Source organism: Ambystoma mexicanum, chromosome 6q (assembly GCF_040938575.1).
Source record: "Ambystoma mexicanum isolate Mex_15411 chromosome 6q, UKY_AmexF1_1, whole genome shotgun sequence".
NCBI lineage: Eukaryota > Metazoa > Chordata > Amphibia > Caudata > Ambystomatidae > Ambystoma > Ambystoma mexicanum.
The window spans coordinates 1,158,006,594-1,158,032,755 of NC_090937.1; positions in this window are offsets into that span (position 1 = coordinate 1,158,006,594).

The following is a 26,162-nucleotide window of genomic DNA, read 5'->3' on the forward strand; positions in this document are numbered from 1 at the left end:
CAAAACTCGCATAGGGCGCTGGCAGACCTGGGGCCGGCCCTGGACACGGTGGACATCAATCCTTAACTGCACAACGCAACTCTGACCGTGCACTGCAGTGCATGCGCTCATGATTTAAGATGTGCCAATCTACCAAACTTCGTGTGCAGCACGGCTTTGCCACTGCACCTAAATTATTTCAGTAACGCTTTGCACACTGCATGCAACGAACCATGCAGTGCAGCCAGTCCGTGCACATTTTGATCATGATCTGATCAGGATTAATTTTCATCAGCATAGCATTGCTTAATATAATATAACATTGCTTAATATAATTGCAATTGCGAGGAGGGCATGTTGGCCCTCCAAGAGCTGCCATGCTGAGATCTTTGAAGAAGTAATACCTGATTTCCCTCCAACCCGGCACTTCAAAGTGGAGAACTGCACACCCTTGCCCACAAGAGTTACTGGCTGATTATGTGCTGTACAAAATGTCATGACATTGCTGTAGTAAGAGATGGCTAGTGTGGCTGGTGCCTGCATCAAAATACCGCCTGGCCACATAATAACACTTATGCTTGCTTTATCATAGATGCCCGGTATAAGATGACATGCCACAGTAAGAAATGGCTAGACTGGATACACCAAAATGCCAGTCTAGCCAAGTAATTATTATTATTATTATTATTATTATTATTATTATTATTATTATTATTATTATTATTATCATGGTTGCTTTATCATTGATTCCCATAAAACAATGTCATGCCTTATCCCCTGATCCCTCCAGTGCCTCTTGCACGCACACATGACCACAACATCATGCATGCCCATTCACCCACCAGTCACTCCCACTCACCCATACACCTTCTTTGACTCTCACATTCACTGCACACCCAGAACATTCACATACTTCATTCTCCACCAAGCGCTGCGCACCAAGAACCTACAAACATCTTGCTTTGGCAACTGCAGCCCTTGCCCTCTGAGGCAGGCAAGTAGGCATGACATATATGGCAACAACAATATCCCGCAAACAAAGTCTGACCATTGTGCTTAATACTATGTGTTCATAGGGGTTCCTGTCAAAGAGACACTGGGACAGGGTGGGTTGCAGTCAACTAAAATTATAAACGACTGCCACCAGTTGGTTGTGCAGCGAGACATGCACAGGAAAACAGGGTGTTGGGGAATTTTAACCCAGGGGAGTTTAATCTTCTCAGGGAGCACAATCGGTACTTGTGTCCCGAGTGAGGCCTTTGATGATCAAGTGAAGGAAAATGAAAAATATGCAGGTCCTCATGGTTTCACACACTCCATGCAAAATCTCACCCGCCCGCCACCTGATTGCAGTCTGTTTTGAAGCCTGGACCACCTGCTATGTCTTAAAACCTGTGTTTAAGTATTGTGCCAAAGTGTCTCCCATAAACCACAGTGTCATTCATGGCAGTTGTTCCTTACACCGCACTCAGCCTAGTTCGCTCTAGATAATTCAAGTACTGCTGAGCTCATTCTCATTATCTCGGGGGGATAGCTCAGGGGCATGGTGCCCACCTTGGAAACAAGACAGATACAGAGCAACACAGATTCGATCCCCGGTCCGCGCTTAGAAACCATTGGGTACTAAGCGCATTACAAATAACCTATCATCACTTTTCGGATGAACAGGGTCTTCTCAGGGTTTTGGAGCATGTGTAGCTTGCACTCTGCACTTCCCGTCTCACTGCAGAATGTGTGGCCTTTTGTCCTGGCCATCCACTTCCCATTTCTGTGCCTAATAGTCATGAACCAGCGCAAACTCACCAGACACCCGAAAGTGGCAAAGGCTGTGCAGACAAAATATATGGGCCAATACTGCATTCTCATTTATTCTAAATGACACAACACACACACACACACGCATGCACTCTTCCCACACCCATACCATTCATATCACATGCACTCGGCACACGTGCATTATACAAACACAATCACATCCGACAAGCATGCGCAGACACTCAGTTTAAAACAAAAAGGCTTCAATCATACCTGTCTGTGTTTTCCATGCCAGTGACGGTCGCAATACTCCATCTTGGCCTCCAGCTCCACCTCATGCTCCATGCAGACAGGAACCAAGAAGCAGGGACAGCTTCCTAGTCCCTGTGTCAGACATGCGTACGCAGCCTGAATGGGGGGGGGCAGGGGGGAGAGAGCGGCCCTTCCCACTCTGCCAGAGTGCCCAGTCAGCCAACTGCAGTGGGCCACAAGACCCACACTAGCACACTCCCTTATTCTAACTTTAGTCATACCAGTCAGGGTGAGGGCTGAGGCACAGGGGCCCCAGAACATGTGTCAGTGGCCCTCCTGCACCACAGGCTCTGCAGAGGTGGGCCTGTTCTTAGATTATACTTCATGGGGATAAATTGGTGTGCCACCAAAGTTGGGGGGGAAATTACACAGATGGTTGCAGTTCTGTGGTTCAGGAACAGCAGTCACGTTGTTCTAGACAGGAGTGGTGTTGAGCTGTGTGTGTACAGGGCCTTGCTGCATTTCAAATGGGATATTTGAGAAGGGCAAATAATAAGGACCACTAGGGTCGGTTTAACAGTTGGTTCGACTGCAAATATTGTGGAGACTGGATACGCGGTGCATCTGGATTGGTTAGATTGTGCGCTTGAGAAGCTGTGTATCTAAGGGCCACCAGGATCAGTTCGACAGAGACTGGATATGCAGTTCGGCTAGAGCGGGTCAATGTGGTACGATGATCGTGGCTCGATGGACCCCAAGGGTCGGTCCGACTAGCGATGGTAATTGTCAGCGAAGATGCTGGCGGTTTGAGCAGTGGTTCGAAGGAGGCAGATGCAACAACAAGCTCTTTGGTTCGAACATGCAGGATGGCCGTTTGAGGAGATAGAGTGCCAACAGCAGCCATTGAGAGTTCTGTGGGTTTGAAGGCATTGAATGGGCTTGAATCACAGCTCGAATTGGTCTGGGGGTAAAAACATGTTTTTCCTGTCTGTCTTGGTCCTCTGGTTGCTCGTAGTCCAAATACAGGGTCTGAAAGATACGTTTTGGTCCTTGTTCTAATCCTCCCAAGCACTAGGGAGGCTGGTCCACAACGGCAGGAGTCCCACAACATTGTGAGGTCCTGGTTACTGTTGTGGCGTGAAGAAAGGCAGGTCTTGTCCCAGCAGCAGGTAATCCCCAATGGCCCCTGGGAATTGTTAGGGGACAGAGCTCGCCTCTGCCTTGGACACTCAGTCTTCACCTCACTGGTGGAGGACTTTAGAGGGATCAACTCTCCCATAAAAGGTCCAATGAACTCTTCATCAGGTATATGTTCAAGAGTGAATCAAAGAAGTGGTGTGAGACCCCTTCACTTAACAGTAAAGGTTCAGAGGTGATTGGACTAAAGCTAGCCTGTTTTAGGGGTCCAATCCATGTTCTTTAAAGAAGTGGACTTTGCCCTTCTGACATCACACCCACAGTTCTTTGTGCTAGAGAAAGTGGTGGGACAGGAAGGAGAGGCAGAGTCAGAGAAACGCAAGATGGTAGAAACCTCCCTCAACTGTACAGAGCTCGCCCTATGTACATTCATCCCACCCGTTCCTGTCTCAGTAGGATCAAAGGCTTTTAGAGATGCAGCACCCTGGTATGAGGCCAAAACGTTTGTGAATCGGTATGGCATGTCTTTCCTGTTCCCAGGCCAGCTTCCTGTGGAGTGGTTGTCTCTAGGAAAGGGTGTTACCTGCCCATACAAAGGAACAAAGCGAGGCAATCCCCCAGGCTACATTCCTGCCAGTTGGGCAAGGCCTAGCCTGTCTGGGGAGAATACACAACTATTCCATAACTTAACTGGGCCTACAGGGCTGACACATGTGGTATCAATGTCATGTGCCAGCAATGATTATGATTAGTGCCATGCACCATGCTCTATCTCATGCACAGCTTATATTTAGAGTTTGCCCTGCCACCACCATGGGCCACTCATAATTGGGAAATTTTGAAACAGGTGTGCATATCTTAGATGCCACTCCTGTGCTGCAGTGACTTTGGTTGTCATCTCAGCTGTCAAGAGGGCTCATGTGACCTGCACCTGCTCTGTGCCACTGTAGGGCATGTGCTGCAATCAGGCTACTGATGCAGCGGTGCACAGTTGTATATTTTGCTTTTGGCATGGAGTTTATGAAAGGGGAATCTGATAATCAGATTACCCTTTCAGAGATGAAATTACCCACATCATTGTATTTAATTCATTTTTTTTAAAGCCAGGGCTTCTACACCCTTCCCAAATGGCAATCCGTCGTACCTGGAAACAGGTTTAACTGCGGTCGTGTACCAGAAGCATGCCCAATTAAAAAAATGTATTTCACATTCAAGTAAAACATATTCACATGTTGAAATTAAGTTTAATGATTGCGAGAAATCGCTGTTGGCAACAATATGGGCGTTGGAAATACTACTGTCCGTTGATCCATGGGAAACATATCATAGTTGAGACCGCCCGCGAGCTTCTACAATGTTTGCAGAGTGATAGAATACAGACTGGGAATGTCTCTAATTCAAGGATTACTTTGTGGATTCTTTCTATTCAGGGCTGCCATGTAGAAATCTGATATGGTCAAAATAAAAAGAGTCTATTGGCTCAGGGATAGGTAGATCTACATGACTGTGTCAAGGATAAGTGTTTAGAAGATGAAGAATTAAAAAGAACTGATAGTGTAGATGCATATCTAGTGTCTCTTCACAAGGTGTATGAATAAAACACATGTCATGGAATGCCCATAGTTTATGTGGATGGATATTGCTACCACTTCAAGTCAGAGCAATACTCCTGATCCATGTCCCCAAACCAGGTCATATCTGCCAGCCATACCGCAGGCATGGGGGGAGCAGAACCAGCCCACTTCACCAACAAGCATTGCATACCCACAGTCAATAACTTATGGTACTCTTTCAACAGGCCCAGGAGCCAACCGAACATACAGCATAGAAGTACACAAGGAACCTCATGAATGAACATCATTGTAAACATGGCTGTCACAACCCTCCAGTAGTCATGAATATGAGGGCATGCCCACAGCTTGTAGCTAAAATCTGCAGACTCTTCTTGACACCAAGGGCATCTGCCATCATAGGTGGGTCAAACACCTGAAGATGCGCAGGGGTCACATACACTCTGTGCAGGGTTTTGAGTTGAATAAGGAGTCTAGCACTAACAGCTCCGGTGTGCGTGCATTCACACATGACTGCCTATTGCCTGTCAGAGATCGCAGTCCCACATCTGCTTCCCATTTGGCCCTGCAACTCAAAGCTACCTTTGGGGCACCTTGCATGATCAACCTATAGATGGAAGCGACCACATGCTTCACTTTAGCCAAACTGAGAAGGAATAGCAACAACGGCATTGTCACCGGATCCCATGGAAAGGATGTGGCCCACCCTTAAAAGCCTTCCTCATGCGATCATACCGAAACTCATGACGGAAGCCCCGACCCATCTTCTCCAAAAATTGATCATGGCTCACAAATACCCCTTCTCGGTACATATCGAACATATATCTAATACCTAGGCCTTCCCATTCTCTAGTTAGTGCCTCATCACAAGTCGGCTGCAGAATTTCTAAGTTGCATGAACTGAGCGTAGCGGCATAATTAACCTTCACCCCCAAGCGCGTTATCACCCTCCTCCACTCATGAAGAGTACAAGCATCCGGGTCAAACTTACATCTGTCATGAACCTTCAATGACACTAGCGCACTTTGCAGCAAATAGGGACTGACCGAGCGATGCTCAATGAGCCAAACATATATTTAAGGGGTGTCTGGTATGTGCTTAGTTCCAACTGAGTTCTCCCACTCACCAGACTCCTCAACAAAAAATATGGAAAGGCATTGCCATGGTCCAATCTTCAGATTGTTTTATTTTGGGACTAGTGATTTGCTCTGCCTGTGGCAACAAATATATGTTGACCGTGTGAGAAACCTGAGGGTGTTCTTACTCCTACTCCCCTTGGATCCTCTTCTAAGGTGACCAGGGAAAGGCCATCGCTTTTGGATCCTGTTCCTGGGGGTGTAGAAGGTCTTTGAGATTGGGAGTGGGGTGCCTACAGGTGAGACCTGGTATCCCCCTTTCCCTATTGAAGGCCAACCTAACCCTCCCCCAGCCTTTATAGGCTACTGTAAAACAGCTCCCTTCATTTCACCAATTTAGTACTGGGATGTGGAAGATGCCTATAGAGTACTGTGAGGATCAGGCAAGTCACTTTAATTATGGGTAATTATGGGTAGGCGAGCCTAATTGTTAGTCCACACCTGCAACCTGTCAAGTGGTTGCAGGTGTATAAGGGGAGACCAGTGGAGCAGCACAGAGAGAAACAGGGAGGCATATCTGGGAGAGACTAGCAGGGGAACCGTGTTGAGAGGAGGAAACTGTGGTGGGGCCTGAGAGGAAGCCAGGACGCTGGCCAATGTCCAAGAGAAGTTGGGCCATTAGACTGCCACAGGTGCGGGAGCCTGCGTGTTGGGAAGAAAGCAGCTGGATCTGTGAGCAAACAAAAAAGAATAAAGTACGCCGTCCAAGTCTGCGCAGTGGAAGCAGAGCTCACAGTGTGTGCAGGAAAGCACCCGGAGTGCGAGTGGGGCTCGCAGAGGCCATGCTGCTGGCCCGGGAAGTGGAAAGTAAGCAGCAGGAGCCACCGGAAAGGAACACCCAGGACTGGTGAGTCCCGTGGAAGTCACTCAAAGCCGGGGCGCTTCTAGAGGGCTGCGCATAAATAACAAAGTGCTGTATGATGCCTATTGAATGCCAAACTGAATGAAAACTGGAAACAAAGCTAGATGATGCATATTGAATACCAAACTGAATGAAAACCTGAAACTAAGCCAAATTAAGCATATTGAATACCAAATTTAATAAAACTTTATGGGCAAAGCTAATAGCAGATTAAAGCCAAAAGGGAAACTGACTAAGAAGAGCTAAGTGAATGGGGATCTATACACAGGAGCAAGCACAGAAGAACCTGCGTGGGCTAGAGAGCCTAGCGTTCCTGGGTGCACGACCTCTGATGGGTGACCGTGTGGTCTGACAAATGGTCTAGACCAGTAAGCCCTAAATTGTGAAAGTTAAAGATGTTTCAAAACAAACCAAGGAGAAGCACTGTAAGCAAACTGATGATCTTATCCAGAAAGAGGGTCAGGTTGACCAAGAATTGTGTTGAACCTTGAAAGACTGAAACAACTACAAGTTGCTACATTGAAACTTTGGGAAGGGAACCCTGAGAGTTGATGAACTGCAAGTGCTGTCTTGAGGACATAACCTCAAGACCCCATTTCATTTGAATTGTGTTGCCTGAAACTTGTGGAAGGGAACCCTGAGGATTGTGTGGAACTGTATTGCCTTTACAAATGGTGTCAGAAGTGGGATGCAGCTCAAGTGATACAAGTTGGGGGGACCCTAGGATTTGAAAAGCTACATGCCACAGCATCAGACCCCTCAATAGCTACCAAGGGATCTATTGGGTTTGATATCTGTAGTAGTAGGGATGAGATAATTCCTCAAGGCGAACGAACATTGATACCTACTGATTTGATACTAATTCCACTCCCTAATGCATACATCAGACTAGAACCCAAATCAGGGCTGGCATGGAGATTTGGAATTGATGTATTAGCGATAGTAATAGACCAAGACTTTAGAGGTGATGTTAAGGTATTGCTCCAAAAACACTAGAAGGACCCATTCCAAATTCATCAAGAGGATAAAATTGCTTAAGGGGTGCTTGAGAAAGCAGTGTTCCGTAGGCTTAAAGAAGAATCCAGAAAGGAAAGTACAGACAGAGGAACTTAGTTCCAACCAAGTTCTCCCACTCACCGGGCTCCTCTACAAACAATATGGAAAGACATTGCCATAGTCCAATCTTCAGATAGTTTTTCTTTTCTGATGAGTGATTTGTTCTGCCTGTGACAACCAATATATGTTGACTGCATGAGAAACCTGAGGGTGTTCTCACTCCTACTCCCCTTCGATCCTCTTGTCAGGTGACCAGGGAAAGGCCACCGCTTTTGGATCCTGACCCTGGGGATGGAGAAGCGAGGGAGGATCACCTGGCTGGAGGGTCCTAAGGGATTGGGAGTGAGGTGTCATGACCACTGTGAGGGGGCACAAGTTGTGCCACAAGCAGGCTCCCACCAGAACTCTGAGGGCCTTAAAACCACTGCAAAAGGGCTCCTGGAGCCAGTCCTGGCACCTTTGGCACCAGGCTCATATGGAGGAAGGAAGGGCTGTTCAAACTAGGTCCCATTTATGTACATGGGCCTTTAAATCCAACATGGAAGCACCCACACAGTCTAATCCTAAGAACTAAGCCACGCGGTCTAGTGTTTTGGGTGTGGCAGGCCTGGAACTACTTTCCCTGGTACTACTTTACCTGGGCTACATAAACCACACCCTGACTGCAGAACACGCTTCGAGTTATTCTTCAACCCGTAGCATGACGCTCACCGTGTCCAGCTCCTGGTCTTCAGCATCTTCCTGTAATCCTGCAAGAACAAGAACAAGATTATTCTGTCTTACCTGAGAAAACACCATCCAGCACTCAGCGTCTCAACTGGGCTGCAATCTGTGGAAACCGAGAGAAGAAGAAACACCACTCACCTGTGAGTACTAGCTTAAGAACTTCCGGCGAACCGCTACCACAGCTGCTTTTCGAACATTGCGACCTGCAATAATGAGAAAGGGAAAAACAATATTAAATCGCGTGCTTCCAAAAACATCGAATTCCATCAGTCTTACCAGAATTCCATCGCGCTATACCACACTTCCATCCAGAGCACCACAGCAACATCTGCAAAGGAAAAGAGACATATTCAGCACCACAGCGGCCTGTGAGGAGAAGAAGAAGAAAACACAGGTTAGCTTTAAAAGACAATAAAGGAGCTGCGCTTCGCGCTTTCTCTTACCTAGAAAGCGTGCCTCTCCATCCGGCATGCCAGCATCAAGACCTTCACACCTGAAAAGAAGGAGATAAAGACATTAGCGAATTCCCACCATAAACAGAACAAAGACTTACAATTAACAAACCTACCTGACTACCAGCAGATTCGGGGTCACAGCAGGCCTGGGCCCAAGGAAGGCGTACTGCACCAGTGAAGCAACTCGGACAGCTCGCCAACAAACGTCAAGCACCCCTGCACAAGAAACGAATGACAGATTGTCGGAATTGAAACAATATTTTGGCTCCTATCGCAGCAATTGTATGTGTATTGGCCTACGCCAAGTTGTCTAAACATCATATGCGAACAAACTCCGCGGCAAGGTTTTGACCTTAGAGAAAGTAATGTAAGTCGTCATCTTGGTTTAAGCCGCCATTTTAGGTTCTCTTGTAATGTGGAAGTCCCCCTGAACATCAAAATGGAGGCCGAATGACATTCTGAGTAAGATTCTGCCCGTTGTGACCTCCGTACACACGAATAATTAATATGCCTGCAGGCCACTTGTCGGGGTCGCGAACTGAGAACTTGTCTTATTGTTGACCTATGTGTAAATGTACAACTATATCAGCGAAACTAATCAAAATGCATATATTATAGGATTGACCTGGCTAGGAACCCATAGGCCCGGTCCCTAGAATGGTTAACCCACGAGGGGGTTGGCCAAGGGCTGGATAAAGAATATAAAAAGGCTAAGTATTCCAATGTACCGTCTCTCTTACTAATGCATCGAACCTTCGTTGAAGTTCGTTACGTTACTCTGAGAGCCGAATAGCTATCCGTTGGTCAATTGACTTTGGTAACTGTTGTAGCTTTTAAATAAAGCACGTGTATGTTCTTTGTAACCTGTGTCGGTGTGTTTCTTTTTGGGCTTCCCGGCCTCATATTATTTTTATGTTTTCACAGTTGGCGCCCAAATAGGGACCCTCAAGATTGATGCCGGATCATTGAAGGTTGACGCAGACTATCGAACCGGGATCGGACGGTGTGATACTGCGGGCCCGATCGAATGAGACGCGATACCTCAGCAGCGCTGCACGATCCGATCCTTGGACGATAGTCGTGTGGTCTGACACGGCATCTTGACGAGGGTCCATTTTTTGAGACGGGCAGATTTGTCGAAACCACCAAACACAAGGTAAAATTTGTTAGGTAAGTTCTTTGGTAAACCGTACGGTCCTCCTTAGGTTTGGTCAGGTGCAGTCGTGACCCGGCTCTTAATTTAACCCTGACAATTTGAATTTGGCGTATTGTATCTGCAGACACAATTACTGACCAGCTAACACCAATTTTTTGTGAAATGCCTGGGAAATTGTCTAGCTGCTTTAGGGCTCTGTTCCGCAGCGATCGACAATCTTTGGAATTTAGCCGCCCGGCAGCACAGGAGGGGTCGCCGGCATGTACTATGTACTGTAAGTATGGCATTGGAAGTATAGTATTTAATGATATTTGGCACAGACAAACCAGACATGCCTCCGAATTTCAGTGGCCAATCAATGGTAGTTTCGAGATCCCCCATATTGAATACCTAGAATCGGTCTTGCTAAAAAAGAAGGCCAGACCTGCAGCATTTGATGTTTTGCAGAATTGGAAAAAAGAAGCGTTACAGCAGCTTAAAAGTAGGGATAAACATGCACGCCGTCATAAAACAAATGCCGAGAAGGCGTTGTTATATGATAAGGAAAAACATTCGAGTCAGTCAAAAATATGGATAGGGCTTTCTCACTAGGTATCCAGAAAATGTATCCCTCTAAAGATTTTCATGTTTCTGAAGAATTTATTGAAAAATTGTTAAACGAACGCAGGCCTGGTGCCTCTGCGCCACCTCTGTATGATCCTCTCCCGGGTGCTCTGCCCATTCCTGCTGTTATTCCTGTTCCCCCTGTACAACCTATTGTTCCTATTCCTCTAGTTGTTGTTCCTCCACCTATCCCGCCACCCCTTCCTCTTGTGCCGATAGTTGCACCCTCATTGAATTTGCCCACACCTCCGCTCCCGAGTGGTTCTGTATTGACTGAAGTTGATCAAGGTGCGGGATCAAAGATTGTCACTCGTAATACTGCTTCCGTAGACAAGAAACGGGAATTATTTGCATGGGCTAAGCACTGTATGGAGAAAGGTGATCAAATTAACGTTTTTTCCACATTATCAATTTTGAACAATTTTCCCGAGAAAAATGTTTTTATCGAAGGTTTGGGGACTCATTTATGTGTGATGTGGGGTAGATTACAAAATTCGGATCTCCCACAAGGGGTGAGGGATCTAAATGCTTTAGCACTTTCGAGGGACACAGAGGCGAAAGTACATGGTCATGTTGAGAGATTGTTTGAGAATAGGAGGGACTTTGAGAAATCACGGGATGAGGATGATGAAGACGACAGTATGTATGTGCAGAAACGGTTCCTTCCGTGTCGTAGATCGGCACCCGAGGAAGTACGAATTTGTACCAAAGAAGCGATTCGATGGATCTCGGATTCATCGATACCGACAGATGAAGTATATGACACGTATAGTCAGTATACAGTAGAAATGCAGAGGAAGGTGATTCAGGTAATGGTACAGTACCTGCAGGAAGAATGTGTAAGGAAGAAGGTTAGTTGTCCTATAGAGTTATTGGGAATTTGTAAAAGGGCTTTTTCGCCCGACACTTCTTCGATTGCCTTAGCGCTCGACCTGGCTCTGTTACTTAGTAAGCGGTCGGAGTTACCTATATCTCAGTTGCCTATGAGAGAGGTTCCCCCGACATTTGTCCCAAAGGTTGAGATTCCCGCTAACGCTGTGGATATCCCTGCACATTATGTATCACAATTTGTTCACGTCCCGTTTTCACGACAGTAAGTGAACACTATTAGACAATCAATTCCCGATATCAGGAAAAACCCGACAGGATTCTACAAAGAGATAGAGTCCGTTTTGCAGTCCTCTGTGTTTACCTTAAGTGACATTGACTTGCTATTCCCTGTACTCCTGCCCGTAGATTTATGGAAGCAGATTCGAACAATAGACGATGTGGCAGGATTAGGAGATATGTGGGCTAACATGACTAGGATTGATGGGGAAAGACCAGCTGGTGAGAAACCACCTCAGGTAATACTTACTTTGCCTGATAGAATTGTCGCAAAATTGAAAACCATAATTCCTGAGAAAAGAATTATTTGGGACAAGCTTACGGCCTGTGTTCAAGGAAAAACTGAAGGTGCCACAGAGTTCTTTAATAGATTCGAACAGGTATTCTCTGATTTCAGTGGACATGACTTGGGCATAGAGTCTGGGAAAAGGTTGTTTGTGGACAAATTTGTACGTGGGTTGTTGCCCGACATCCAGTCACAGATTATGTCCTCTGAGAGTGCTTGGCAGGCGAAATCCCAATCTGAAGTTTTGCACATGGCTCAGTATTATGAGAACCGTGTGAATAATGAAAAAGAGAAAATAGAGAAGAGGAAAGGAGATTTGAAGACAAAAGTATTGTTACAACAAATTGTTAGAAATCCCAGAGGAGGTACGTCACAGATCAGAGGTCAGTATGTCCCAAAAGGAAACGCTCCTTTGGGTCCTGTGAATGTTAATCAATGTGCCTATTGCCGCCAGGAAGGTCATTGGCGAGCACAGTGCCCCGTCCTTCGACAAAGGTCAAACAATGCGTTTGGGAGTATGGGTAGACGACCTAGAGGTCGCCCTGGAGCAGGGGGCCCTGATAGAGGTCAGTTTTCACAAGATCCTCAGCAACCTTTTTCACGGGAAAATCAGACTTCGAGTGTGGACGCAAGAAACATATTTGATCACCCTTCTGCTGCCTACCTTTCTGAAGAACTTCCTTCCGATAACATTTTGTTTCGTTAGGACTGCCCGAAGCAGGGTTTGGAACCTTCACCTATTCCCGTTAATCAGAGAGGTCCCTACGTTGAATTGTTAGTGGGGAATAGGAAACATCAGTTTTTGATAGACACTGGAGCACAGAAGTGCTCCATTGATCATTCCTGGGTTCCAAACATTCCACTGTCAGGGCAAACAAATGTTTCTGTAGGGTTTTCTGGTATACTAATTGTTTGTCCGGTTTCTTCGCCGGTGTCTGTTTCTTTGGGTCCCTTTACGGACCATTGTCCCTTCCTTCTGACTTCGAACTGTGGAGAGAATTTGCTGGGGTTAAATCTGTTGAAGAAATTGAATGCAGTAATTCATTGTTCCTCTGATGGAGTACGACTGACGGTTTCACCACAGCAACTTCCCAATTCTCCGTTTTTGACTCGACCATTGCCTCTTGAGTTTAGTGTTGTTCCAGAATGTTTATGGGCGGTTGACGACAATGATGTCGGGGTGCTACAGATTGAGCCCGTTAAAATAGTTTTGAAGCATGGAGTTAAACTTCCACGCATTCCGCAATATAAAATATCAGTTGAGGGCGAGCATGCTTTGAAGTGCATTGTCTCCGATTTTGTGCATCGAGGGGTGATTGAAGAGATTGCAGGTAGTTTATGTAACAGCCCAATTTTGCCTGTATACAAGAAAGGTGACAATGCAATCCCATACCGTTTTATAATTGATCTTCGTGCTATTAACAAAGTTGTCGCCCCACAATTTCCAATTGTGCCTGATGTAACAACGATACTAACAATGATCCCTGCTACAGCTACGCACTTTAGTGTTGTGGATTTAAAGAATGCTTTCTTTAGCATTCCTATACACAAGGAGAGTAGATATTTGTTCGCGTTCACCTTGGGAGGACGTTCATTTACATTTACTCGGGCACCTCAAGGGTATATGAAAGTCCAAGCATTTGTAGTAGAGCTTTGAAAGAGCAGCTCGACACCCTTGAATTGCCACCTACTTGTACACTACTTCAGTATGTCGATGATTTGCTTTTGGCTGCAGATTCTGAAAGTGCTTGTAAAGAAGGCACTGTATTGTTACTCATTCATCTGGCCGAAAACGGTCATAAAGCTTCGCTCAAGAAATTTCAATATTGTTGTCAGGAGGTCACCTATTTAGGCTACCTCATGTCAAAGGAGGGGAGAAGCTTGACTCCTGAAAGAATAAAACTCATTTCTGGCATGTCTGTTCCAAACACACAGAACAAAGTCAGGGCCTTAATAGGTATGGCTTCTTACTGTAGGTTGTGGATCCCGAACTTTTCACTAGTGATAAAACCGATGTTGGCTTTGACGAAGAAGGGCATTTCTCTGCCGCTGCCATGGAAATCGGAACATCAACGATCATTTGAGCTTCTCAAAACCGCATTATGCTCTGCACCGGTTCTGGGTACTCCAAATTATGACAAGGCCTTTGTGTTGTTTGTGCATGAATGTGATGGATGTGCTTTGGCTGTGTTAACACAGGAACACGGAGGGAAGAATAGGCCATGCGGCTACTACTCCTCCGCCCTTGATCCTGTCGCATGCGCTTTGCCAAGATGTTTGCGAGCTGTCGCTGCTGCTGCCGCGTCTGTAAAACAGAGTGAGGGAATGGTCCTAGGCCATGATTTAATTTTGATGGTACCTCACTCTGTAGATGTCCTATTGAATAAAACCCAAACGCAACGCCTCACTTCTGCACGGCTGACAAGGTATGAATTAATTCTGTTTGCCCCTCACATTCAAATTAAGAGGTGTTGTGTTCTTAATCCGGCTGAACTTCTACCTTTCCCGCAAAATACTGTTTGCAGTGATGAAGAATTACATGACTGCCTGTATACCACTGAACAGGAAACGAAGGGCAGGATAGATCTTATAGATACTCCTTTAGGTAATGCAGAAGGGGAGCTGTTTTGTGATGGCTTCTGCTTCAAACTCCCAGATGGTACATCTACAGCTGCCTATGCAGTTACTACGTTGAGTACGGTTGTTGAAACTAAGAGAATTCCGCATAACTCCGCGCAGGCCGCAGAGATTATAGCGTTGACCCGAGCTTGTGAACTCTCCGAAGGGCATACAGTAAACATATATACTGATAGCCAGTATGCCTTTGGGGTGGCTCACAACTTTGGGAGGCTCTGGTCGGAAAGAGGGTTCCTAACCCCACATGGGACCAAGATCCAGCATGGTCCCCTGATAGTGCAATTGCTCTCGGACCTCTCACTCCCTAGGCAGTTAGCGATCATGAAATGTGCAGCACATCGTAAGGTCATAGATGATGTGGGAAAAGGGAACGCTTTTGCTGACCAGATAGCCAGGCAAACGGCTACAGACCGTAGCACAGACATGTATGCTCTAAGGGAAACAAAAGATGCCTATGAAATGGATGAGGGTATCGGGTCTGTGCGAGATATTCAAACTGATGCCACAATAGAAGAGTCTAAAAGGTGGGCCGAAGGAATGGGGAAACTGGATGATGATGGGTGTTGGGTGGATACATCTGAAGGAAAATGGTTGCTCCCTGATTCATATGTGCTGGCAATGGTTACGATGGCACACGGTCCTACGCATGTGTGTGCTCAGCAGATCACGAAAATGTTAGAACAAGTATGGGTGCATGATAACATTTCGAAGATTGCACAGCGCCATGTTCAGAATTGTATGATTTGCTTACAGCACAATGTGGGGAAGGGGACAGTAACTCCAAGGGGAAGCTTTGGGCCCCCTTCTGTTCCCTTCGAGGTCATCCACTTTGATTTTATTGAGATGGAACGGTGTAACAATCTAAAATATGTTCTTGTGATTATTTGTGCTTTTAGTAAATGGGTCGAGGCTTTCTCCGTTAAAGATGCTACTGCCATGACCACTGCAAAGACTATGGTAAAAGAATTCTTTCTACGATTTGGGCTTCCAAGGGTAATTTGGTCGGACAATGGTCCCCATTTTGTTGCAGCAGTAATTTTGCAGATATGCACAGCGTTACACATTGGAAAACGATTTCACTCGGCTAGACATCCTCAAAGTGCTGGGTTGGTAGAGAGACATAACGGCATTCTAAAAAATAAGCTTGCAAAAACATGTGCTGACACCAAACTAAAATGGCCAGATGCCTTACCTATTGTATTGTTAGCCATGCGTACCACACCTCAAACTAAGACTGGGCTCTCCCCATTTGAGGTAGTGATGGGGAGACCTGCTAACATTTGGGGCCTTCCGAAGCCCAGAACCTTAAGGGAGGTAGAAAATGTATTGCTTGTAGACTACTGTAACCAGTTGACTAAAAATCTGTATCTCATTTATCATCAGGTTCAATCAGCTTTACCTGTACGGTGTACGGGCCCAGGACACGATATTCAGCCTGGAAGTTGGGTCCTAGTGAAGGCCTACGAAAGGTCTTCCTGTCTCGCTCCTCGCTGGAGGGGACCCTACCAGGTGCTTTTGGTCACCCAGACAGCAGTGCGGGTGGCTGGAAAAAAGCATTGGATCCACGCGATGCATGTCAAGAAACTTTGTCACCCGACGCCACACGTTACAGAAGAAGCAGAACCCCTCGCTGATGCTACAATCTCTGATCCTGGAGTAGCAAACAGCACTGTGAGTGCGTCAGAGAATTTCCCTGAGCCCGTGGAGCTTGGGGAACAGTCCATTTCGTCTCTGCACTCTTTGAAAAAGTAATTTCCGGAAAACATTGTTTCAAGTTCTGCGACTTCCGTCGCCTCCAATACGTCGCTTCCCTCAGGAAGTGACCTTACCTTGTTTCCGGATCAAACAGTTTTGGGTACCACTAGGTACGACCTTCGACGAAGAAAATAGAACTACGGCACGGGTCTTTCCGTGCATTTGGAAAAAAGAAGTGATTGAAAGTTTTCTCTTGTAAAAGAAAGTTCCTTTCGAACAAAAGGAAAAAAAAAGGGATTCTGCTGGCTAGGGTTGGGGAGGACTAAGAAGTCGCGCGACCGTAGTGTCGCCAGCAACGAACATTGGGGTCGTCGATTGAGAAACTACGATGCCTGCCACCTCCACCGCTGCTCCTCGCACTGGACTTGTAAATAAGGGGGTGACCAACTCGGACAACGAACAATGTGCCTGGGCCCCGAAAACATATTGCTGTGTTGTGTTAATAATAACTGGAATTTGTGTAATTACCGCTGTGGGACTTTGGTACATCGAAGAAATTTACCTTCTAAAACCTCTACTGCCAATTCAGATTGTACCTACTGCCTTGACTCCCTCTGTACACCTTCACACCTTGTCACCTAGAGACTCCCAGCATAGACGAAGGTATCATAATAACACTTTAATGATAGTAATGAATGCAACGCATGCCATTTTTAATAAGAGTAATTGCTGGATTTGCACCCATTTACCGCAACATGGGAACAAGGGGCAAGGATGGTATATTCACCCTTTACCTTTAACGACTGCTTGCTATGCTTCTCTTAGAGCACTATTCTTTGGCCGTTGGAATGATAGCGTCTCAGGGAACTTTGATGGAACTAATTTAAATGATTTTGAGAAACGTGAATTGACTCCCCTGGGATGCTCGCTTTTTGCAAATAGAAGTAGACCAAATGTCGCTTCTATTAGGCCATCTGATAAACTATCTCTTCCTTTCCAAACTCTAATTTCCTTTAAAATGGCTCCGATAGGCAATAAGGACGCTGTGCCCCCTTCCTATTCTATTAATCATAGCCCCGATTCAGTCCCCTTTTGTGTACAAAGAAATGGCACTTGGCCAATGGGAAATTTTGAAGATTATGTAAACATTGTAAATTTGACTGGGGAGAACAGGGCTCTGTATGTAGGGGGGGCCTGTTTATTTAGTTTGTGGTAGTTCAGCATTTCCCTGGTTGCCCAAGGATTGGCAGGGAACCTGTTATTTAGGAATCCTGTTACCTGGGGTATTTATAGTTAGTACATTGGAAGTTTCTAAGGCTCGCCCACGGCGGGACGAGGATGAGATACCCCTGGGCAAGTATTGGGAGATATAGCGAAATCAGTTGTGCCATTTTGGGGACAGATAGCAAACTCTGAAAATATTAGGGGACTAGCAAGAGTATTGGAGAGAACCATCAACCGGACCACGGATATACTCTACAATATGACACTAGAACAAAAGGCAATAAGATTGGTAGCACTCCAAAATCGGATCGCATTAGATGTCATTCTGGCAGAACGTGGTGGAGTATGCAAATTAGTGGGGTCCGCTTGCTGTCTTTTCGTACCAGACTCCTTACCGACAATTTTCAAAGCAATACAGAACTTGCACATCCTTAGTTCTGAGGTGCATGTTCCGGTGGGAGATCGGAATATTAGCGCCTGGTTCCGGGATTCTCTACGATCCTGGGGTTGGAAGGTGCTTTCTGTTATCCTGGTTATTATGGGAATCATGCTATTCCTTTGTTGCTGTTTCCAATGTCTACCTAGTATATGTGCAATGCTAGGGGGGTGTTGTGCTCAAGCGGTGAGCACAGTAGGGCACAAAATGTACGCCCCAGATACAGCATCTAAAGAGTTTGTGTTACAAGAGGTTCTGATCAATGACCTAATGGCTATAGACATTACAGATAATGATTCAGGATGTATAGACGACAATGCATGGAGTTATTTACAAAAGTATTAGAAATGATATTAGCACTTGGCATAGGCCAAAAGGAGGGTTTGTCGGAATTGAAACAATATTTTGCCTCCTATCGCAGCAATTGTATGTGTATTGGCCTACGCCAAGTTGTCTAAACATCATATGCGAACAAACTCCGCGGCAAGGTTTTGACCTTAGAGAAAGTAATGTAAGTCGCCATCTTGGATTAAGCCGCCATTTTAGGTTCTCTTGTAATGTGGAAGTCACCCTGAACATCAAAATGGAGGCCGAATGACATTCTGAGTAAGATTCTGGCCGTTGTGACCTCCGTACACACGAATAATTAATATGCCTGCAGGCCACTTGTCGGGGTCGCGAACTGAGACCTTGTCCTATTGTTAACCTATGTTTAAATGTACAACTATATCAGCGAAACGAATCAAAATGCATATATTATAGGATTGACCTGGCTAGGAACCCATAGGCCCGGTCCCTAGAATGGTTAACCCGCGAGGGGGTTGGCCAAGGGCTGGATAAAGAGTATAAAAAGCCCAAGTATTCCAATGTACGGTCTCTCTTACTAATGCATCGAACCTTCGTTGAAGTTCGTTACGTTACTCTGAGAGCCGAATAGCTATCCGTTGGTCAATTGACTTTGGTAACTGTTGTAGCTTTTAAATAAAGCACTTGTATGTTCTTTGTAACCTGTGTCGGTGTGTTTCTTTTTGGGATTTCCGGCCTCATATTATTTTTATCTTTTCACAGGATAGCTCACCCTACAAATATCTAAGATTCATTATTCAGCACTGGGCAAGTATGCATCCAGGGTTCCAGATCTCAGAGCCTTCCAGACGCCCCCCGGGGGATATCAGGTGAGTGTAACATGGGGTTCCCACAGGTGAGACATGGTATCCCCCTTTCCCTATTAAAGATCAACCTAACCCTCTTCCGGCCTTCATAGGCTACTGTAAAACAGCTCCGTTAATTTCAACACATTAAACCTCTGACATTACTGGGACGGGGAAGAGGCGACTGAGAGTAATGGACACTAAAACCTAATTTCACCACTTTAGTACTGGCACGGGGAAGATTCCTGCAGAGTACTGTGAGGGTCAGGCATGTCCCTTTAACTATGGTCAGACACGTTTAATTGTCTGTCCACAGCTGCAACCTGTCAAGTGTCAGGTGTATAAAGGGAGACCAATGGAGCAGCAGAGAGAGCAACAAGGAGGCCTGTGTGTGAGAAACCAGCTGGGGACCCGTGTTGAGAGGAGACAGCTGTTATGGGGCCTGAGAGGAAGCCAGGACACCGGCCGATGTCCCAGAGGACCTGTGGAGCCCAAGACAAGTTGGGCGTTAGTCTATGGGATCCTCTGTGTTGGGAAGAAAGCAGCTGAAGCGGTGAGCGAACAAGAAAGAAGAAATGACGCCGTCCCTGTCTGTGCATAGAAAGCAGAGCTGCCAGTGTGCGCTGGAGAGCACTGAGGTGCGAGTGGGGACAGCAGAGGCCAGCCCGCCAGCCTGAGAAGCAGAAAGAAAGCAGCAGGAGGCATGGGAGAGGAACACTGAGGACCGGTGAGTGTCAGGGAAGTCACTCAAAGCCGGGGCACTTCTAGAGGGCTGTGCATAAGTAACAAAGTCTTGTATGATGCTTATTGAATGCCGAACTGAAAGCAAACTTGAAACAAAGCTGTATTATACATATTGGCTACCAAACTGAATAAAATTTTATGGGCAAAGCTAGTAGCGGATGAAAGCCAAAAGGGAAAGTACCCATTTCAAAGCAGCCTATGCAAAAGAGCATACATGTGAAAGAGTGTAACAGAAAAGTGGGGCATGAATCAGACCCCCACAAAGTGAACTTTATGAGTGGATACAGTGCGGCAAGGCCACAGACTGGCAATCAATGTGTGACACGTTATGGTAAAGCAAAGAGGCTAACCAGGAGAAGCCAGGAGAGTGTGAAACTGCACATAAAGTCAAGAGGCCAACTAAGAAGAGCTAATTGAATGTGAATCTGTAAACAGCAGCAAGTATAGAAGAACCTGTATAGGATGAAGAGCCTAGGGTTCCTGGTTGTGCGACCTTTGATGGGTCGACCATCTGGTTTGACAACTACGCCTAGACCAGTAAACCTTAAATTGTGAAAGCTATAGACATTATGAAACAAACCAAGGAGAAGCACTGTAAGTGAACTGGTGATCTAATTCAGAAAGAGGGTCAGGTTGACCAAGAGTTGTGTTGAACGTTGAAAAAATGAAACAAATACAAGTTGCTACGTTGAAACTTGGGGAAGGGAACGCTGAGACTTGATGAACTGTTAATGCTGTCTTGAGGACAGGTCTCAAGACAGCTTTTCCTTTGAACTGTGTTGCCTGAAACTTGGGGAAGCAAACCCCAGGGATTGTGTGGAACTGTATTGCCTTCACAACCGTTACTTTCTGATTTACCCTATGGATTGACTGCCCCAAGAACCAAATTGAAAGGCAGAGACTGCTGCCACCATGTTAACCAACATCTTTTCTCGTTTTGGCATTCCTCAAAGGCGTAGTAATTTTACCAGTGAGATGACTAAGATGTGGGAAATTCAAGAGTCAAGATGATGTTACACACTGCCTATCCCGGTATCTAGCAGAGGGCTAAAGCAATATCACAAGACAATTGTTTAAAGAGGTTTGTGGTGGATTCTGGGCCCAGTTGGGACTTGTGATTGCCACTAGCTCTGATAGCTCTTAGATCTACCCCTACTTCCACTACCTGAATATCCCCTTTTGAACTCATGACTGGTCAAAAAATGTTATTATCTCAGCATCTGTTATACCAAAACCAGGAACAGATGTTGAATAATGCCTCTATCACTCATGAATATGTAGAAAATCTTTGCAAACACCTATACCACACATTTGCATATTTATCCATCAAAACCTGGAAAAGCCTGCAGCAAGTAGGAGGGTGTACTCTCACCTTAAGACTTTAAAACAGGAATTTGAAATAGGTGGCAGAGTCTTCGTCTATAATTTCCAAAGGAACCAATCTAAGGAGCAGAAGTTTCTGCCTTCTTGGAGAGGATCCTTTGGAATTATAGTTAAGATATCACTGTTTGCTCTAAGATAAAAATACCAAATGGGGATCAGACAGAGGAACACTGGGTTCATACTAACCATCTGAAAACCTTTCATTCCAGTTCAATTCTCAGACCACTAGCCAACAGAAGAATTTACCTCCGAATACAATTGGAATCTGTGTTACAAGGGTGAGTGAGGTTGTTTAGGCGAAAAGATGCATGCTTGCATACATTTTTAAATTTAGATTATTCAAAGAACAAATGATAAAGAGAGTAGGATGCATAAATATCCTCTGTATCCATGCTTTATATTAAACCCACCTTTTTAGCCCTCTGTTAGGGAGAATTATCTGTTAAGGTTAATTTCCCAAACCTAGTGAGTCCCCCAGCAGCTTTGCTGGATTTCTGGGGTTTTTTCTTTTTTTCTCCTGCTAAGAGTGAGACTCTTTTTCTCCCACTCTTAGGCATGATTTGAGAATGCCCTTTGACTATGCAAGGTGTTTTATGGGCTATGGGGTCTTTTACTCCATAGGGCTTCATGTGTTTTTGATATGTGTGTTACACAGCACCCTCAGTGCAGTAAGACAGGGGTGTCATAGTGACCCCCAAAAACAGACTCCATACTCTGGGACTGACTACTGTCTCCCAAGGCATGTAAAGTCACCATTGACTTTACTAGTCTTAAATTGTTGTGAACAGAACCAGTACAAACCATCATATTGTGGAAGTACTGGTAGGGGTAATTCGATTGCCCCTGGGTCTGTTTTTCAAGGTGGCACTGTCCAGTCCCCCCTTGTCGAGTTTCTGGCTGGTGGCAGTGGTTACCACTTGAAGAATTCCACCGGAATATTTCCTATGGGGTTTTCCCATTCATTTTAAATGCACCACTTTTTTGGTGCAATGTTAAAGATACCGCCGGGTTATTTATTTAATGTTTATTCCCCGGTTGGGTCTTTTTGCCAGGACTCGGTTTTAAAATGGCGTTTGTGTTCACCTCTGTAACTCCAACCCAAGTCGAGCCCTTTGCTCCACTTTTGGCAGGCTTCTGCACAGAAGCCTCCAAAAGTGGTGCCACTCTGTCTGGGTCTACAGGATGTGTGGGAGGGGGTATAGGCACCCTGGACTGAGTTGCCTCGGCAATTCAAGTCGCACTCTTGTGTGATTGGCCCAGTGGTGAGCCGCCCGGCTCACCACTTAGCATGTTTGAGTGACAGCTAGGACTGGTGCATGGAGGTTTTCTGCATAAAAGCAGGGCTTTGGGGACTGGAACTTCAGATGTCTCCACAGGACCTAAATATCTGACAAGGGAGAAGCTGAGCCGACCTGCAACGATGACACCACCGGTGGAGCCCTGCTGAACCGACTCACCACTTCCCAACGACAGAGAAGATCTTCTTCCTGGAGAGTCTTCTTCCTTTGAACTGGTGGGGTTAACCAGTTTGCCCTCTTTTCACCTTCCTGGATCGTCTCGTGGTCGAATCGCCCGTGCCAAGCACCCTGGCGGCCGGATAGACACGCTTCACCACTACCGCGAATAAAAGGGTAGTAGCTTTTAACCGGGAAACTCCACGGCTGGTTTCTTCCCTGGCAGTGCAACGACCTCCAGCTTTCCTCCACGTCGGGATTTTCTCTTCCCCTGGACGAAGCACCAACTTGCACCCGCTGCCAGGAACAACTGCCCCCGCTAGAGCTTTTTCACCATTTCAGGTACTGTGTCCCGCCTGGTCTCCCTTGCAACAGACTGTTCAAGGTGTCCCGTAAATCCTTGACTCTCTATCCTGGGGTGACCTGGGACCTGTTAACTAACTTTTCTGAACTGATCCAACTCCTTTTTTGGACTATCTGCAAAGACTTTTAAAGTGTACTTCAACTGTGTGATCTTGGGCCCATTCCGCCTTGCTCTCTCCAAGAGTGGGCCTGGCCTATGAACTTTCTTTCTCTACAGTAGACTCTGCCTTTCTTGACTTGCTGTGATTCTTTTAAAAGTGTTGGTATTGTGTGCTTTCCTAATTCTGCCTTTTCCCTCCCTTTTTAAATAATTATTGGAGTGCCATCTTGGTTAAGCGCTCACCTCTGTATTGATAATAAGTTGTGTACTTTTCCTAAGACTTGTCGAATAATTAATCAGGGAGGTGTATATATTTCTAATGACTGTGTTTGAACTTGCTTGACATATTAGTGCCAGTGTATTTTTACAAATGTGTTTTTAAATAAATAATGATATACTTTTATACCCAAGCTCTGGTCAGTGTTTGCTTGTGCTACTGTATTTTTGTACCTAATGTGTATACTCTATATACTGCCTAACTCTTCTTGGGGGAAGTCTGATTGCTCAGCCACAGCTACCAGGTAAATCTGGTTGGTGCAGACTGCTACCAATTGGGTTTACTGCCAACACCTGTAGTCTTAAACTTTTTGCAGTGGTCCCTAGGGGAACTGCACAGGTTTCTGCCTAACACTGGTGTACAGCGGTGGGATTTGTATTGAGTATACATTTTAGTGTGCTTATAGATACCTTAGTGCAACTAACCACAAAGTTTAGCACTAAAAGGTTTATTTTCTAACCTGTCAACTATGGAAAGTTATAGTCAAGAGTCCCTTGCTACAAAAACTGCTGATTGTTTAAGAGTTCTCTGTAAGCATAAGAATCTCCTGACTAAAGGCAAGAAAATTGAGCTAATAGAAAGATTGTTAGCAAACCAAAGTCTGGGTGATGGTTCAGAGGAACCCACTCTCCCAGAGAATGTAGATAACAGTAATGATATTGATATTGATCCAAGTATTGATAATCCTGAGGAAGAGTCAGAAGAAGAGGGTGAGGCTGCTGTGACTGTCCCCCCTAGGCCTCTGTCTGCTCTACCAGCTGTACCTACTGGACCTTTACTAGGTCCCACAATTAGTCCTCAATGTCTTGAACTAGAGAAAATTAAACTTGAATTGGAGTTTAAAAGTCTTAATGCTCAAGCAGAACAAAGACACCAAGAACTGAATCAAGAACTAAGGCTCAGAGAAATGGAGGAGCTAGGATGAAGAAATTGTCTGTTGAAAATGCATCTCTCTCCGGATCCTCTAGGAGTTCCAGTCCCAAAAGACCCCGGATGCCTAAAGAGATTGTGGGTATGTATGAGCCTAAGTTGGATGTGTTGGATTGGTTGGCTATGTTTGAGTATAATCATGGGGTCCAGGACATCTCAGGGAATGAGTTACTTTCCTGGTTGTTCTCTAGGCTCCCCCCTGTTGCATCTGATGTGGTAATGGAGTTGGGGGAGGTGCATAGAAGGGACTATGAATGTGTGAAGCTATCTTTAATAGCTAGATTTGGGAAGACCCCTTCCCAGTACCCTAAGAGGTTTAGGACCCTCAAAAAGAATGATGGTACCCCTTGTGCTACCTGGGTGAATGAGTGTTTGAAAAACTTAGAGGGATGGATTAAGGGTTACAAGGTGAACACTTATGAGGGAATGAGAAATCTTGTAATGTTGGAGTCACTTTATGATGCCTGCTCTCCTGAGCTCAGACAGCACTTGGCTGATTCAAATGAATTAGATTGGCTGCTGACTTGTGGGTTGCCAACAGGGCTACTCACAAGGATTCAGGGGTCACTCAGAAAAAGGATGAGGGAAAGCAGCCACCAAAAGGGAACCAAGAGACTTCTAATACCTCCCTCCAAATCATCCTCCTCAGCCCTCGCATCCATGATTGCAATTTTTGGATGTTCCTCTGCAACAGAATTGAACCATCGTTCTAATGAGTCTGTTGCGCAATGTGCATCAACGTGATATACAGTTATTGTCATATGCATTAGCATCTCGGCAATGTCTTGCCAACATTCTTTTCCCCATAGTTCTTTAGCATGAATCTTCCATCCATTCTTTTTCCAAGTCGGCAGCCATACCACCAACCCGTTTGCAACGGACCATGAATCTGTATAAATAAGACAACTTCCAAGCGTCTCTTGCTTCAACGCCTGATATAGCTCCGCAAAGTGGCTACTCTTCCCTTTACCTAAGGTGTTTAGCACCTTTTTTAATTTGGGATTGTACATTACCACTTTCCAGTGTCGCTCAACTCCCACATATTTGGCTGCGCCATCAGTAAACCATGCATGCTCGACTTGATAATTCTCCATATGGGATCCCGCATTTAACTGGATACTCATCAAGAAACATCTCTCCCTCTGGCACAAGGTCTACTAGCGGGACAACCCGCCACTTGCTCATATCATTTTGCCACGTCACCCTTCCCGGGATTGCCACGATCTTGGTATTTCAGGCTGGATCAATACATCATGACTCACTGTCATTTTTTCTGTATCTCTGAGTGCCCAGTAACATGCTAGTAACTGTTTATCAAAGGGAGTATATCTGTCACCAGCATTGGGCAACTTTCTAATCCAAAATCCTAAGGGCACCCGTTTTCTATCCTGCTTCTGCCATAAGCTCCAGTTGGCATAGGCATCCTGGGTATGGATACATTTAACTCCACCTCTCCATCCCTCAATGGCCATAAATCAAACACTTTCTGGATGGTGTCTTTGGCCAATTGGAATGCGGTTTCCTGCTCCTCACCCCTTTCAAAATTGAACTTCTTACATGTCACTTTATAAAGGGGCACCAGAATTTGTCCCAAATGTGGTATGTGCTGACTCCAGAATCCAAAGATCCCAATAAACTGTTGCACTTGCTTCTTAGTCCTCAGAGTTAAAAACTCGAGGATCTTTTG